Here is a 12,203-nt window from a genome sequence, read left to right as displayed (position 1 = left end):
AAGTTACGTTTGTCATCTTCCTCATTTCTTAACAAGCCCACACCTAAGTCATCCCAGAAAGAGAATTATAAAGTCTTTAGGAAAGACATTTCACAGTCTTCCTCAGTAACATTCCAGTATCCTGTAGTCAGGAAGTTCTTTCTAATCTGTAATCTATATACTTTCTGTTGCAATTAAAATACATTCCTTCTTGTCTTGTCCACTATGGAAAGAGAACATCTGCTTAACACCACCTCAACAATATCCCTTCAAGAGATTATAAAATATAGAAAGCCCATTTCAAACAGCTTCCTGTAAATGCAACATGGCCTTAAATGGGTCACCAAGACAAGATGATTAAGAGTCTTAAATTCTCAGCTCCATCACTGACTTGCTCTGAAGGTGATAGGAAGTTAAAATTATGCAGATGCTGTACTTCAATTATCCCTTCAGTAAAATACAAGTAACAAAACCAGTATGTTAGAAGAACTCAATTCCTCAAAAAGTTAAACATACAGGAAAGAGATTCTCAATCCCAATCTAAGCCCAGCCGACAGCTCTCACATCACACACTATATAAACTGCTGATGTTGGCTTTGATCCCTATAGTTTAGAAAGATTCTTAACAACTACATTACCATAGGGCTCTGCAATTCCACTCCTAGGTACATACCCAAAACAACTGAAAACAAGTACATGCACATGCATATTTATAGTAGCACTGTTCATGATATCCAAAAAGTGGAAACAGTTCAAATGAATGGATAAATTATGGTATATACATACACAAAAGGTTACATATTGGATGATTCCATTTATATGAAATATCTAGAATAGATCAATCCATAGAGACAGAATGCAGATTGCTGGTTTCCAGGGTCTGGTGGAAGGGGGGAAATGAAAAGAAACTGCTCAACTGGAAAAGGTTTTACTTCGGAGTGATGGTAATGTTCTGCAACTAGACAGAGGAAGTGGCTGCACAACATTGTGAATGTACTAAATGCCACTAAATCATTCACTTTAAAATGGTTAATTTTGTATGATGTGAATGTTACCTCAATAAATTATTTAAAAATAAAAAAAAAATGCTAGGAGAACTAATGGGGACAATTATCATAAAATGTTTAGCCTTTCCCAGGAAAGTCAGCATATAAAATTCTAGATAGAATGGTATCCAAAATGTTTAATATTACCTCAGCATAGCCAGTTAGACTTTAAGCAAACAATATGTAAATGAGAAACAAAATAGAAACCAAAATAAAATCTAGAGTCACAATTATATAGTATCCTATGTGGAAATAAGAGCAAATAAATAGGTGAATGAAAAGAGATAAAGTAAATAGCCAAGCACATCAGCTAATTAACTACAGCAACAATGACCACAGGAAAGCAGTAAGAAAAATTTTAAAGTAAGGAATGAACCTTAAAAGCCAATAATATCAAAATAGAAAAGACCCATTAGGTAGGGAGGTGAAAATAGAAAGGCTAATGATAGCAAAGCTGAAAAGAACATAAACCCTTAAAGTCAGAGGCCACATATAAAGACCATGAGAACCGTTATCTCACCATCTTGCAAATATCCTCATTCCCTCACTTCTTCCTGCTTTAATATCACCTCCTGGCAAGATACCAAGGCTAAGTAGCCAAGAACAGCAAAATGAAAAGATACTGTTGCTATCCTCACGGACTTTATGATATTACTTCTTAAACTCTTACTTCTTAGGGGGAGACAGACATGCTAATAATCAGAATACAGAGATCATCTCCATTTCCTCCCTTTCCAAGTTTTAAACCCACTTCAGTCTAGATTCTGGCCCTACATTCCTCTAACGCTGTTCTTGCTATGTTCACCAATGATCTTTGTGTAGAAAAGTCCAACAAAATACAGGTGATTACTGTCTTCTTGGAACATGCTCCTCTCTGTTTCTGAGATTTTCTCTCAAATTCCTTGGAGCTTGGTCCTGAGCACTCCTCTATTCCTAGTCTATACATTTTCCTCTGGGTAATCTCATCCATTTTCCTTGGCTGTAAATATCACCCTTATGCCAGGGGCATCCAGATTTATTTCCAACGTTATTAACTCAAAGACTGCTCACTTCATGTCTCCACTTGTGTTATTTCACAGACATCTCACACTTAGTATGAGTAAAATTGAGGCCTTCATTCCACTCCCTAACTCTAGTCAAAAATTGACCCTCTTCCAGTGTTTCCAACTCAGAAATCACAACTTCATCCATCCAGATGCTCATGCCAGAAATCTGGGAATCATACTTGATACCACTCTTTTCCCATATATTTAATCCATCATTAAGTCTTTCCTGTCCTAATTTTAAAATATCTACTGGATCTACTTCCCTCCATCTCCTCTACCTAAAGCCTAATCCGAATCATCATCATCTTCTGCCTGGACCACTATAAAACACTATTAGACTTCACCCACTTCTCTTTCCAAGTTTTCCACAATTTCCAATTTCTTCCCCAACAAATTTCCAAAAATATCCACAATGTAGCCAGGGTAATTTTTAAAAATCATATATTAGGTCACAACACTCATTCTTAAAACCTTCAAAGGCTTCCAATTATACTTAGGGAAGAAATCCAAAATCCTTGACACAGTCCTGCCAAAGTCTCTATCCTCATCCTATGCCCCTCCCCATCCTCCCCAACTGCTCCCTGTATTCAAGCCACACCAATCTTCTCTTGGTTTCTCAAATGTGCCAAGTCCTTTCCCACCCCAAGGCTTTCACACATAGTATTCCCTTACCTTCTCCCTTTTCATCCTTCTAGTCTCTGCTTAAATATCACTTATTCAGAGAAACCTCCTCCAAAGCTCCAATATAATTCACATCCCACTACTATAATCTCTTTTTACCTTTCCATCATAGGGCTTTGTAATTATACATTTATTGCTGTATTTTTTGTTTACGGCCTCCATCTTCTCTGGACTACAATCTCTATAAGGGCATGGACTATATCTATTTTTTTTTTTCATTCTAGTCTTACTAGAGTGGCAGTAGTTTAGAGTTGTTTAAAGTAGTTTAGAATCAGTATAATTTAGGGATTAAGAGCAGGACACTATGGGGGTGGGTATAGCTCAGTGGTAGAGCACATGCTTGCTTAGCATGCAGGAAGTCCTGGGTTCAATCCTCAGTACCTCTACCTAAATAAATAAATAAATAAATAAGCAGGGGACTAGGGAGCCAGGCTGCTGGGATTCAAATCCTGGTTCTGCCACTTACTAGCTCTATGACTTTGGACAAACTGCTTAACCTCTCTGCGCCACCATTTCCACATCTATAAAATGGGGAGAACAAAAGTGCCTACACGATAAGGTTGTTACAAGAATGAAAAAAAAAAAAACAATGACACAAAGCACTTAGTACAGTATCTGGCACTTCAAAAGCACTTCAGTGAGCACTGGTTCTGATCAGTTCTTATTATGGTATCCTCACCACCTACCACAGAGGTAGACATTCAATAAACATTTGCTGAATGAAAGACTGAGAAAAACAGACACCACTATAATCATTAAAAAGGTTTTTTTTAAATGACAGACCAAGAACATCATAGAGAGCTGGAGATAAAAACATAAACAGATAGTTACGGCAAAGACTGAAGAAACCCATAGTTTATAATGGCATAAAAGGGTAAGAGTATTGAAACACTAACACCACTGGATGCTGTTTTTACCGCTATGCAAAAAAAATATATTCTCTTCCAGAAGTTTACCCAAGGTAATTTGGTGGCTTTGACTTTTCCGTAAATATTGTTCTTTTCCACAACTTTAATCACTTTCTTCAAAATCCTTCAAGCATGAATCACAGTTCAAAAAGATGGTAAAATTCAAATACTAATATTTTCTACCTGTTTGCAAAGAAACGTTCTTGTCTTCCTAAAATAGCTCTAGACTTTTGCTACATATATTAAAAAATCTTCAAAATTTTGCCATCTTATACCTGAATTCTTTCAGATATTGTTGCTTTCAGAGTTTTCTCTTTCCCAGTAAAGATTCATCCTCTTACTTTAATTTAAAGGACACCAAAGGGAAGGAGGGACAAATACGTTGCTTTAACTTCCCATTTTGTATTCAAGTTTTCTCAAAAGACCCTAAACTTCAATCTAAGCATCACTATTATTTGTTCTCCTTTTGAAGAACAAATAATCTCCACCTTGTTATATTAAAAATGATAATAGCTGGCATATATAGTGCTATGTGCTGTTCTAAATGCTTTACATATGTTAACTCATTTGATTCTTACAACCATATGATATTCTGCAGATGAGGAGAGATACAGAGACGTTAAGTAACTGCCCAAGTCGCAGAGCTAGTAAGTATTGGTGCTTTGATTTAGGCCCAGACTGCCTGACTCCAGAGTCAGGACCACTATGCTATTATTCAAGAGCTTGGAAGACTATTTTTCTGCCCTGTTTGCACAGGTCAGCTAGGCTGAAATACTCCAATTCTCTCCCCAAATCAAACATGCATATTAATCTTCTCCAACTCGGCAAAATTTCAGATGTTTCATTGTATCATAGGCATATATACCTAAGACAAAGTAATTCTGGTTCATGGGGAAAAAAGAATATATGTTCTATTCTGGGAAGCAGAAATAAACAAATGATGGAATCATGAAATGTGAAATTTGCCTCAGTTAATTCTACAGACAGAAATCTGATTCCAGTAAGTAGCAGTAAAAAAATGTTTGCAAAATACTTTTAATTTCTTGCAAGAAAGGTACCAAACAAAACTGTAGGTACTGGGAAGCATATAGCTGAAGTGGTAGAACACATGCTTACCATGCACAAGGTCCTGGGTTCAGTCCCCAGTACCTCCATTAATGAATAAATAAATAAGTAAACCTAACTACCGCCCTACCCCTTAAAAAAAAAAAGACTGTAGTTGTAGGTATTATCATATACACACTCAGCAGCAACCTACATCTTCCTTCTCTCAATTTCACGACAATGTTCCTAAGTCTCTCCCTTTATATAAAGCGAAATACTTCAGCTTATTCCCTGCTACCAACACCTGAAGGCATGTATCTAGTATTCAAATTCACTGAACTCAACTTCCAAGAAACAGTTATTTTGGAAAAAATTAATAAATGAAAAGTCATTAACACATTAGAAGTAAAAAATTAAACTTGTTAGTCAGGCATGCTGGATACTTATTAAGTCATAGTTATCCTTTACTATGCCAAATCCAGTGTCATCATATATTAAGTTACAGACAAATATTACATGTAGCATCTTAAATGAAGACTTCCACTGTGATGGCAACCGGGGAATTTTCATTTACTGAATTATGGTATGTTGCGACTGCAACTTTTTATGGGGGTTAAGATGCCAAGACTGAAAACCCCAATGCCCGTGAACGCCCAGTGCCTTCCTCACTCCATCTCTCTCTCTCAGTCCTTGTTTGTTTCTTTAATAGCACAGCCTAAACTTCAATCTTTGGAAGACAGGGAGTAAATATCCTTTGATTCCCCCTACCTAAACTTGCAGCATCTAAAACTTCTTTCTCTAGCACTTCTAAGGACATACTCCTTTCCACAAACATGTTATGAAGCTTCTCCAATGCTTGTTTAATGTTTGTCACCTCTACCGTCCATGACTATCAGGTACAATGCTGCCTTCAAAGAAGCAAGCTGTCCAAGAACTCAGATGACATGTGTTCACTGCTGCTATAAGGTTGCATAGAAGTTCACATTTGAAGAGCACTTCATCTTTTCAAAGCAGCTTCATATTGTTTTTCTCAATGAAAGTATTATCTTTCCCATTCTTTAAATACAGACACATAAAAGCAAAGCCTTGGATTTGTATCCCAGCTCTGCTACATACTTGCTGTGTTATCTTGGTCAAATTATTTACTCTTTGAGTTCAGTATCCATGAGGGAATTAATACCTACCTTAAAGGACTGTTACAAGTATTAAGGGAGATTATACCTGCAAGGAACATGACACAGTAAATGCTCAATAAAGGTCAGTAATCTTCGCTATGGCCTCCTTAAACAGTTTGTACAAGATTTCTTAGCTAGTAAGCTGGTAAACCTAGAACTTAAACCCAGGTTTCCTGATTCCTTAATCTGTTTTCTTCTTACCGCATCACTTTGGCAGACTGCCACATACTACTGAGCACACAAATATTTTCTGACAACAACCGATCACAAAATTTTAATCTATCAGTAACAAATTTTAGCTTTGAGAAAAGGGGAGAAAAGAGATCTAATTAACTAAGAGGGGAGAAAGTTGGAAAATATAAAATATAAACTACCCCCAAACAGTAGGACAGGCTGTACCACAGCACTTCTGTACAAACAAAATTATGAGAAGAAACAGAAAGTTCTGAGTTTATGAGGAACAATCGGAGAAAGAAACGAGAATGACTATGATTAAAGGAACTTAAGGGTTTTTTTTCCCTTGGTAAACCAAACCACTGGGCAAAAAGATTTGCATCCCATTCCAAAATAACTCTATCCAAGACTGAGACATCTCTTAAAAAAAGAGACCTCAGTGTGCTAAGAACAAAACTTTTTCTCCAATTCCTTTAAGAGTGTGATAAATGGGAAGAGAGAGATAAATTGTCAACATCAACTGCCAACGTTCATGAAGATCTTTGAAGACCAAAAATGTTTGTTTTGGATTCACTATTAGTAAGCAGCATAAAGGAGCACGATCAAAAGAATCAAAGTTTAATAAGTATCCTAACACAAGTTGAAAATATGTTCAAAAAATTATACAGTATAAAACTAGGTTATTACTGTTAATAAAAGTTACCAACTGTTTTCAAGTGATGTGCATAATTAATCTTTTTCAAGTGGTATACACAACTCCTTCCAGGACAAGTTCAAGAAAGCAAAGATGTTAACATCTTCAATAATCGTCAAGAACTTTCTTACTAAAAGAGAAGACAGAATAATTCAGTCACATTATTTGTAAATTCTGAAACGAAATGCCAGAATAGAGCTTGATCTGACACTGACAGAACACAAGATTTAACCAAGAAAGGTAAAAGTTGAGTGAATTTCTATCACAAAGCAGGGAAGAATCTGATAAGAAGCTCTACCCCTCCTCACCACAACCAAATTTCTTGTCCTCCTCAATTCAGCTTAACCTTTGCTAATTACTTCCTATGGAAATGTGACAAAATGTTCCTAACATTTCTTGCTGACACTCACAGCAAACTCCATGTATTATTCAGCATTCATTAGAAGCCACTGAGATACTACACTAATTTTAAATTCTATGCAGAACCTACCAATCCCCAGGAGGTCATGTCCCTTCCTTTTCTAAATTCTTTCCTCTGACATAAATTCTCTTCCACCATAAAAATGTTTTCAGTGAACACACATTCTTAGCCTAACTTCCCAATCTAGATTCTCCATAAAGATAGTCTGGTGGCTCTTCATTAATCCCTTTCTGGGAGCCCTGAGGTCCCACTAACTAGGAAATCACTCATAATCATTTCATTTAAACCTTGCTGACCTAATAATACTAGTAACAACAACAACAACAAAACAATAATCTTTCCAAAACCCACATGGGAATTCTGAATTTGTTAAAGAACGTAGACTTGTAGAGTTTCCATTGAAGGACTATGAATTTGGTCTCTTCTCCCTTAAGAAAATCCATTTCCTATTACTGATTCTACATATATACTATGGAAATACTTATTCAACTTACAATGACCTGCAGGTTGATTATTTTTTTCAACAAAAAATTACACAAATTAGAATCATGACACTGAATCCAATAAAAATAAAATGAGTAAGAACATTTAGTCCCCAAAGTTTCCAAGCTGGGAGAGAAAAGAAAAACATAAGAGTTCCTAGAATGCTATCAACTTAAATAGCTCAATATTTGAATAATTTCTACATACAGCCTTTTAAACTCTAGTAATATGCAGTAACTAAGCCACTAATCAAATACAACAAAACTGGCCCTTGGGTTTCATCTGGGTTCTTCCTAGAAAGCACTCTCTCAGGACAAATATCTGACTTCAAAATCTTGACCATCCTCTGTACAACATTAACCATTTAACACTGCAGTTGAAAGATTTCCACTGAGAAACAGGCTGAGGAGCAGGAGGAGAAATAAGTGTCAAACAAAAAGCAAATCAGACAGCAAACAAAATTTTCTATCAAGAAACAGAAAGAAACTGTCATTGTTACTCTAGCTAAAATGATAACGGACTTTGAAAAGCGAAACAGCCAAAAGATAGCGCGGTTCCCTTTACTTATTATTAAGTCTCTAGTGACAAAATCTATATTCCCAGGAAGAAGGGAACACAGACAATCAAACGACAAATCACTATGTGCATAATATGGTAAAATGAAAAAAAAGTGAACTGGTAAACGACAAAAAATGACTTACGGTGCATTTAAAGATCTGTCTGGAATATGGGAAAAAGTCAAGTCCCAGATCAGCCTCAGTTTCCCCAACCAAAAAAGATGAGAACATGACACTTCGCTCAGAGGAGCCAGAGGGCCCTGTTCCACCTGCCCCGACCTATTCAAGGGTCCCTTCAAAGGCCGAACTCAGAGGGAGTCCCCAGTGCAATTGAGTCAAGCCAACTGGAGCCTTTGAGGGTAGGGAGGAGGAAGGGAGGAGGGTCAAAGCGCGCAAAGCTCAAGCCGTTCCTGGAAAGCGATTTTCCCCACACACTGAGGGTGCCGACACCCGCCCCAGACCCAACAACCCTCTCCCTACCAAACCACACTGGACATCCCTCCCTCCTTCCGGCTTCTCCCTTACTTCCCCGCCGCCTCTCCGACCGCGCCCCCGAACGCAGCCGGACTGCTCCACCTCTGGCGGTGTCTGGGCGGCTGACCCGCCCGCCCACCCGCCGGCGCCAAGGTCTTCTCAACCCGGCGGCGGAAGGATGCCGGGCCGGGCCTCCCAGGCTCCTCCCGGGCCTACCTGCAAGGCGGGCGGGGGCTCGGTTTGCAGCTCAGAGGGTGGACTGAGCCACACACCAAAAGAAGAAGCAGGAAGGAAGCAAGGGGTCCGCTCTACCAACCAGCGGGAGAAAGAAGCCTGAGAGCGGGGCCCCGCGGATAAGTCAGCCTTCGACCCGGCGCAGCCGCCGCTCGGGAGACATCAACCAAGAAGACGGCGCAAAAGATCACCGAATACACGAACGCCCCAGACATCAAAGGAGGAGCGCCCAAGCAATCGTTCAAGGAACTACAGTCGAGCGCCGAAAAATAGCTTCGCTCCAACTTAAGGTCCGACTCCTGTCCAAGGCAGAAATAAACAAACCCAGATCATAATCCTTGGAGTAAAGTAGGCTGGGCTTCTGCCATTTTCTGTGTCGGTTGTCGACTATTTAAGTTGTTTGGAGAACTGGAGTATTTCTTGAGTGTTGAAGGTCAAGTCACAGTATAAAAACACTTGTTATCTAACTATATAGTTCAGCAACTACGTTTTGGACCTCCAACACTATTTATCCCCATTGAGCAAATTTGACCTTAATTTTCTCATGGAAGTGAGATGAATAAAAGAGAAAGATAAGAAAAAAAAAAAAAGAGAGAGAGAGAGGTAGGTAGACAGACAGACAGACAGACATATGACAGAGGCACAAAGAGAATGTGATAATCCAGACTGAGGAACAAAGTGAATAATCTGTATTAAAAGCACCAATTTAGCTCCCATAAGCACAGCAAAGAGAAGCTGAGAAAGCTCAGGGTTGTGAAGTCTGACCTTAAGTCAGGAAGAGAAAGTAATACACGACTGCTCTTCTCTTTTATTTTATTCCAAAGGCCTAGAACCACAAGTGTGTTTCTTACACAATGACCAAAAGTCTCTTTGGGTTCAGAACCTAACAAAGTGTGTTGATGTTTTTATCATCACAATAGCCTCTTTCTGAAATCTCTTAGTAGACAGATTAATATGGTCAGCACAAATATAGATTAATATGTTCACCCCAGGTACAACTGAATAAATCACATAGATCACTACAATATGGATTATTAACTGTTAGCAATAATAGTCTACCTTACCTCCTCCTAAGAAGGGAAGAGACTTGGAGAGTAAAGATGTAAAAAGAAAACCACAGACATGGAAAACAAACTTATGGTTACGAGGGTAAAGAAGGGTGTGGGATAAATTGGGAGTTTGGGATTGGCAGATACAAATTACTGTTACAGGATAGGTAAACAACAAAGTCCTATTGTATATCACAGGGAACTATATTCAATGGCTTGTATTAACCTGTAATGAAAAGGAATATGAAAAAAGAATATATATGTATGTATAACTGAATCACTATGCTGTACACCAGAAACAAATACAACATTGTAAATCAACTTTACTTCAATTAAAAAATATATATATATAAAAAGAACACAAGATAGTCTCAGCCTTTAAAGAGTATATAATATAATCAAAGTGAAAGACCACTTTCTTACATCAGTTTTATTTACAACTTATTATAATTAAATATATATATATATATCCTTTAAATCCATGAAAATATTTAAGGGACAACTCATGTATATAAAATGCAGGATAAGACCATGATCCACAATATAAGGAAACAACACTGGGCTTTGTTGTCTCTCATGGTTTTAGAGGACTTTTTAATGAGTAAACATTGTAGCAACATTTATAAAAGTCTAAAAAAAAAAATTTTAATAATTTGCTTCCAAAACACAAAGTTTTAATTTGTTCATGTTCCCATGCAGTCCTTGGAAATATTCTACATAATTTTTTAAAGTTTAAGCAGAGATACAACAGTGTTATTGTTCTACATTATATCATTACATTATGTAAATTAAAATCTTTAATAGTTGTTATTGTAAACAACTGCACAATATTCCGTTAAGAGAACATACTGACCATGCTCCCCATTTTGAATATGAATGTTGCTTCCAAACACTTTCTGTGTAATAGGTATTGCTGCTCCTGGAAGAGGCAGTTATAAACTTACTAATGATTATGATCTACTGCACATAAACAAAAAGAATAAGGAAGCAAAGCAGAGGTTTATTTCCCTGTCGTATAAAAGAAATCCAGAGATGTGCAGCCTAGGGTAAGGTGTGGCCGTTCAGCATCAGGGACCAGGCTTCTATCTTGTTGCTTTGACATCTTCAATAAGTGGTTTTCATCTTGGGTCCAAGACAGCTGCTCAAGCTCTAGCCATCATGTCTACATTCCAAGCAACAGGAAGCTGAAAGAGGAAAGGCATGTCTCCTAGCCATAAGGGCACATCTTGAAAATAGCACAGGACATTTCCATTTACATTCCACTGGCCAGAATGTAGTCACATAGCCACACCTAACTGAATTTGTCTTTATCCTAGGAAGTCATGTACCCACTAAAAGTCAGAGGCAAATGGATACTAGGCAACAACTAAAGCAGTCTCTGCCAAATTCCTCATGCCAGATGAGTAGCAGGCAAAGAGACTGCTTTGCTGTCATCCCAGGGCTGAATTTCTACTCTTAGAATATATGCTTTAAAGAAGCTTCCTTCTTGGAGAGGCTTGTGGACTTTAAGTGTCCAGGGCTACAGTCCTCATCCTAACTTGACCCATATAATGACATTATTTTGAAACTTTGATTTCGGTGAGAAAAACTAGGCAAACTAATTTCAAGGCTATAAGAAGTTTTTGGTTTCTCAAATCTGGAGACTTCTGAGAAAATCACCTGAAGAATATGCAAATATAAATCTAAAATCAACATCTGAAGATGGAGATATTTGAGCAGCTGAGGCTAGACTGCTCTGTGAAACCATGGAAAAGATGGCTTATTCTGCAGGCAGAATTGCATATTTACAGATAGATTTCATTAGAGAAGTGTTTCAAGTATGGATTTAAATGTCAGTGTGACAATAAACTGCTTGTTCTTAAGGAAGTCTATTTGGACAGAACAGTAGATCATAAAAGATCAGGGGTTGAAACCCTGAAACCTACAGGAATCTCCTCACACTAGAGGAAGCTCTGAGGAAAAGAAACCAGATGGACAGAAGTAAAGATTATTGTGGGATGTACCACTGATATCTACATCTTGGTTAAGACTCAATAACTTACGATGTTGATTGTTGATTATTGTATTCTGATAGGACTCTCCTGGAGAAGTGACACCCTTGAAGGTAAGAGGATGCTTCCCCTAAAGTAGGGTGACCAACAGTCCCAGTTTGCTAAGGATTAAATGGTTTTCTAGGACAGAGCACTTTCAGTGCTAAAGCTGTGACAGCTGAGAGCAAACCAGGAGAGTTGGTCACCT

General features: G+C 37.9%; 1 protein-coding gene across 7 annotated transcripts in view; it reads right to left on the bottom strand.

Annotated features, from left to right (window-relative positions):
* Window positions 1-9,136, bottom strand: part of AMBRA1 (autophagy and beclin 1 regulator 1) — a 152,462-nt gene extending 143,326 nt beyond the window's left edge. For 2 of the 7 annotated variants that reach the window (XR_012509602.1, XR_012509601.1), the window contains exon 1: window positions 8,899-9,117. The gene's annotated coding sequence lies outside the window, so the exon portion shown is untranslated. Of the gene's footprint in view, window positions 1-8,898 lie in introns of all 7 variants that reach the window. The other 5 variants (XM_074372094.1, XM_074372096.1, XM_010964613.3 and 2 more) reach the window with 3 other exon arrangements.
* Window positions 9,137-12,203: the final 3,067 nt, after the last annotated feature.

Source organism: Camelus bactrianus, chromosome 10 (assembly GCF_048773025.1).
Source record: "Camelus bactrianus isolate YW-2024 breed Bactrian camel chromosome 10, ASM4877302v1, whole genome shotgun sequence".
Lineage (NCBI taxonomy): Eukaryota > Metazoa > Chordata > Mammalia > Artiodactyla > Camelidae > Camelus > Camelus bactrianus.
This window is presented reverse-complemented; position numbering and strand designations above follow the sequence as displayed.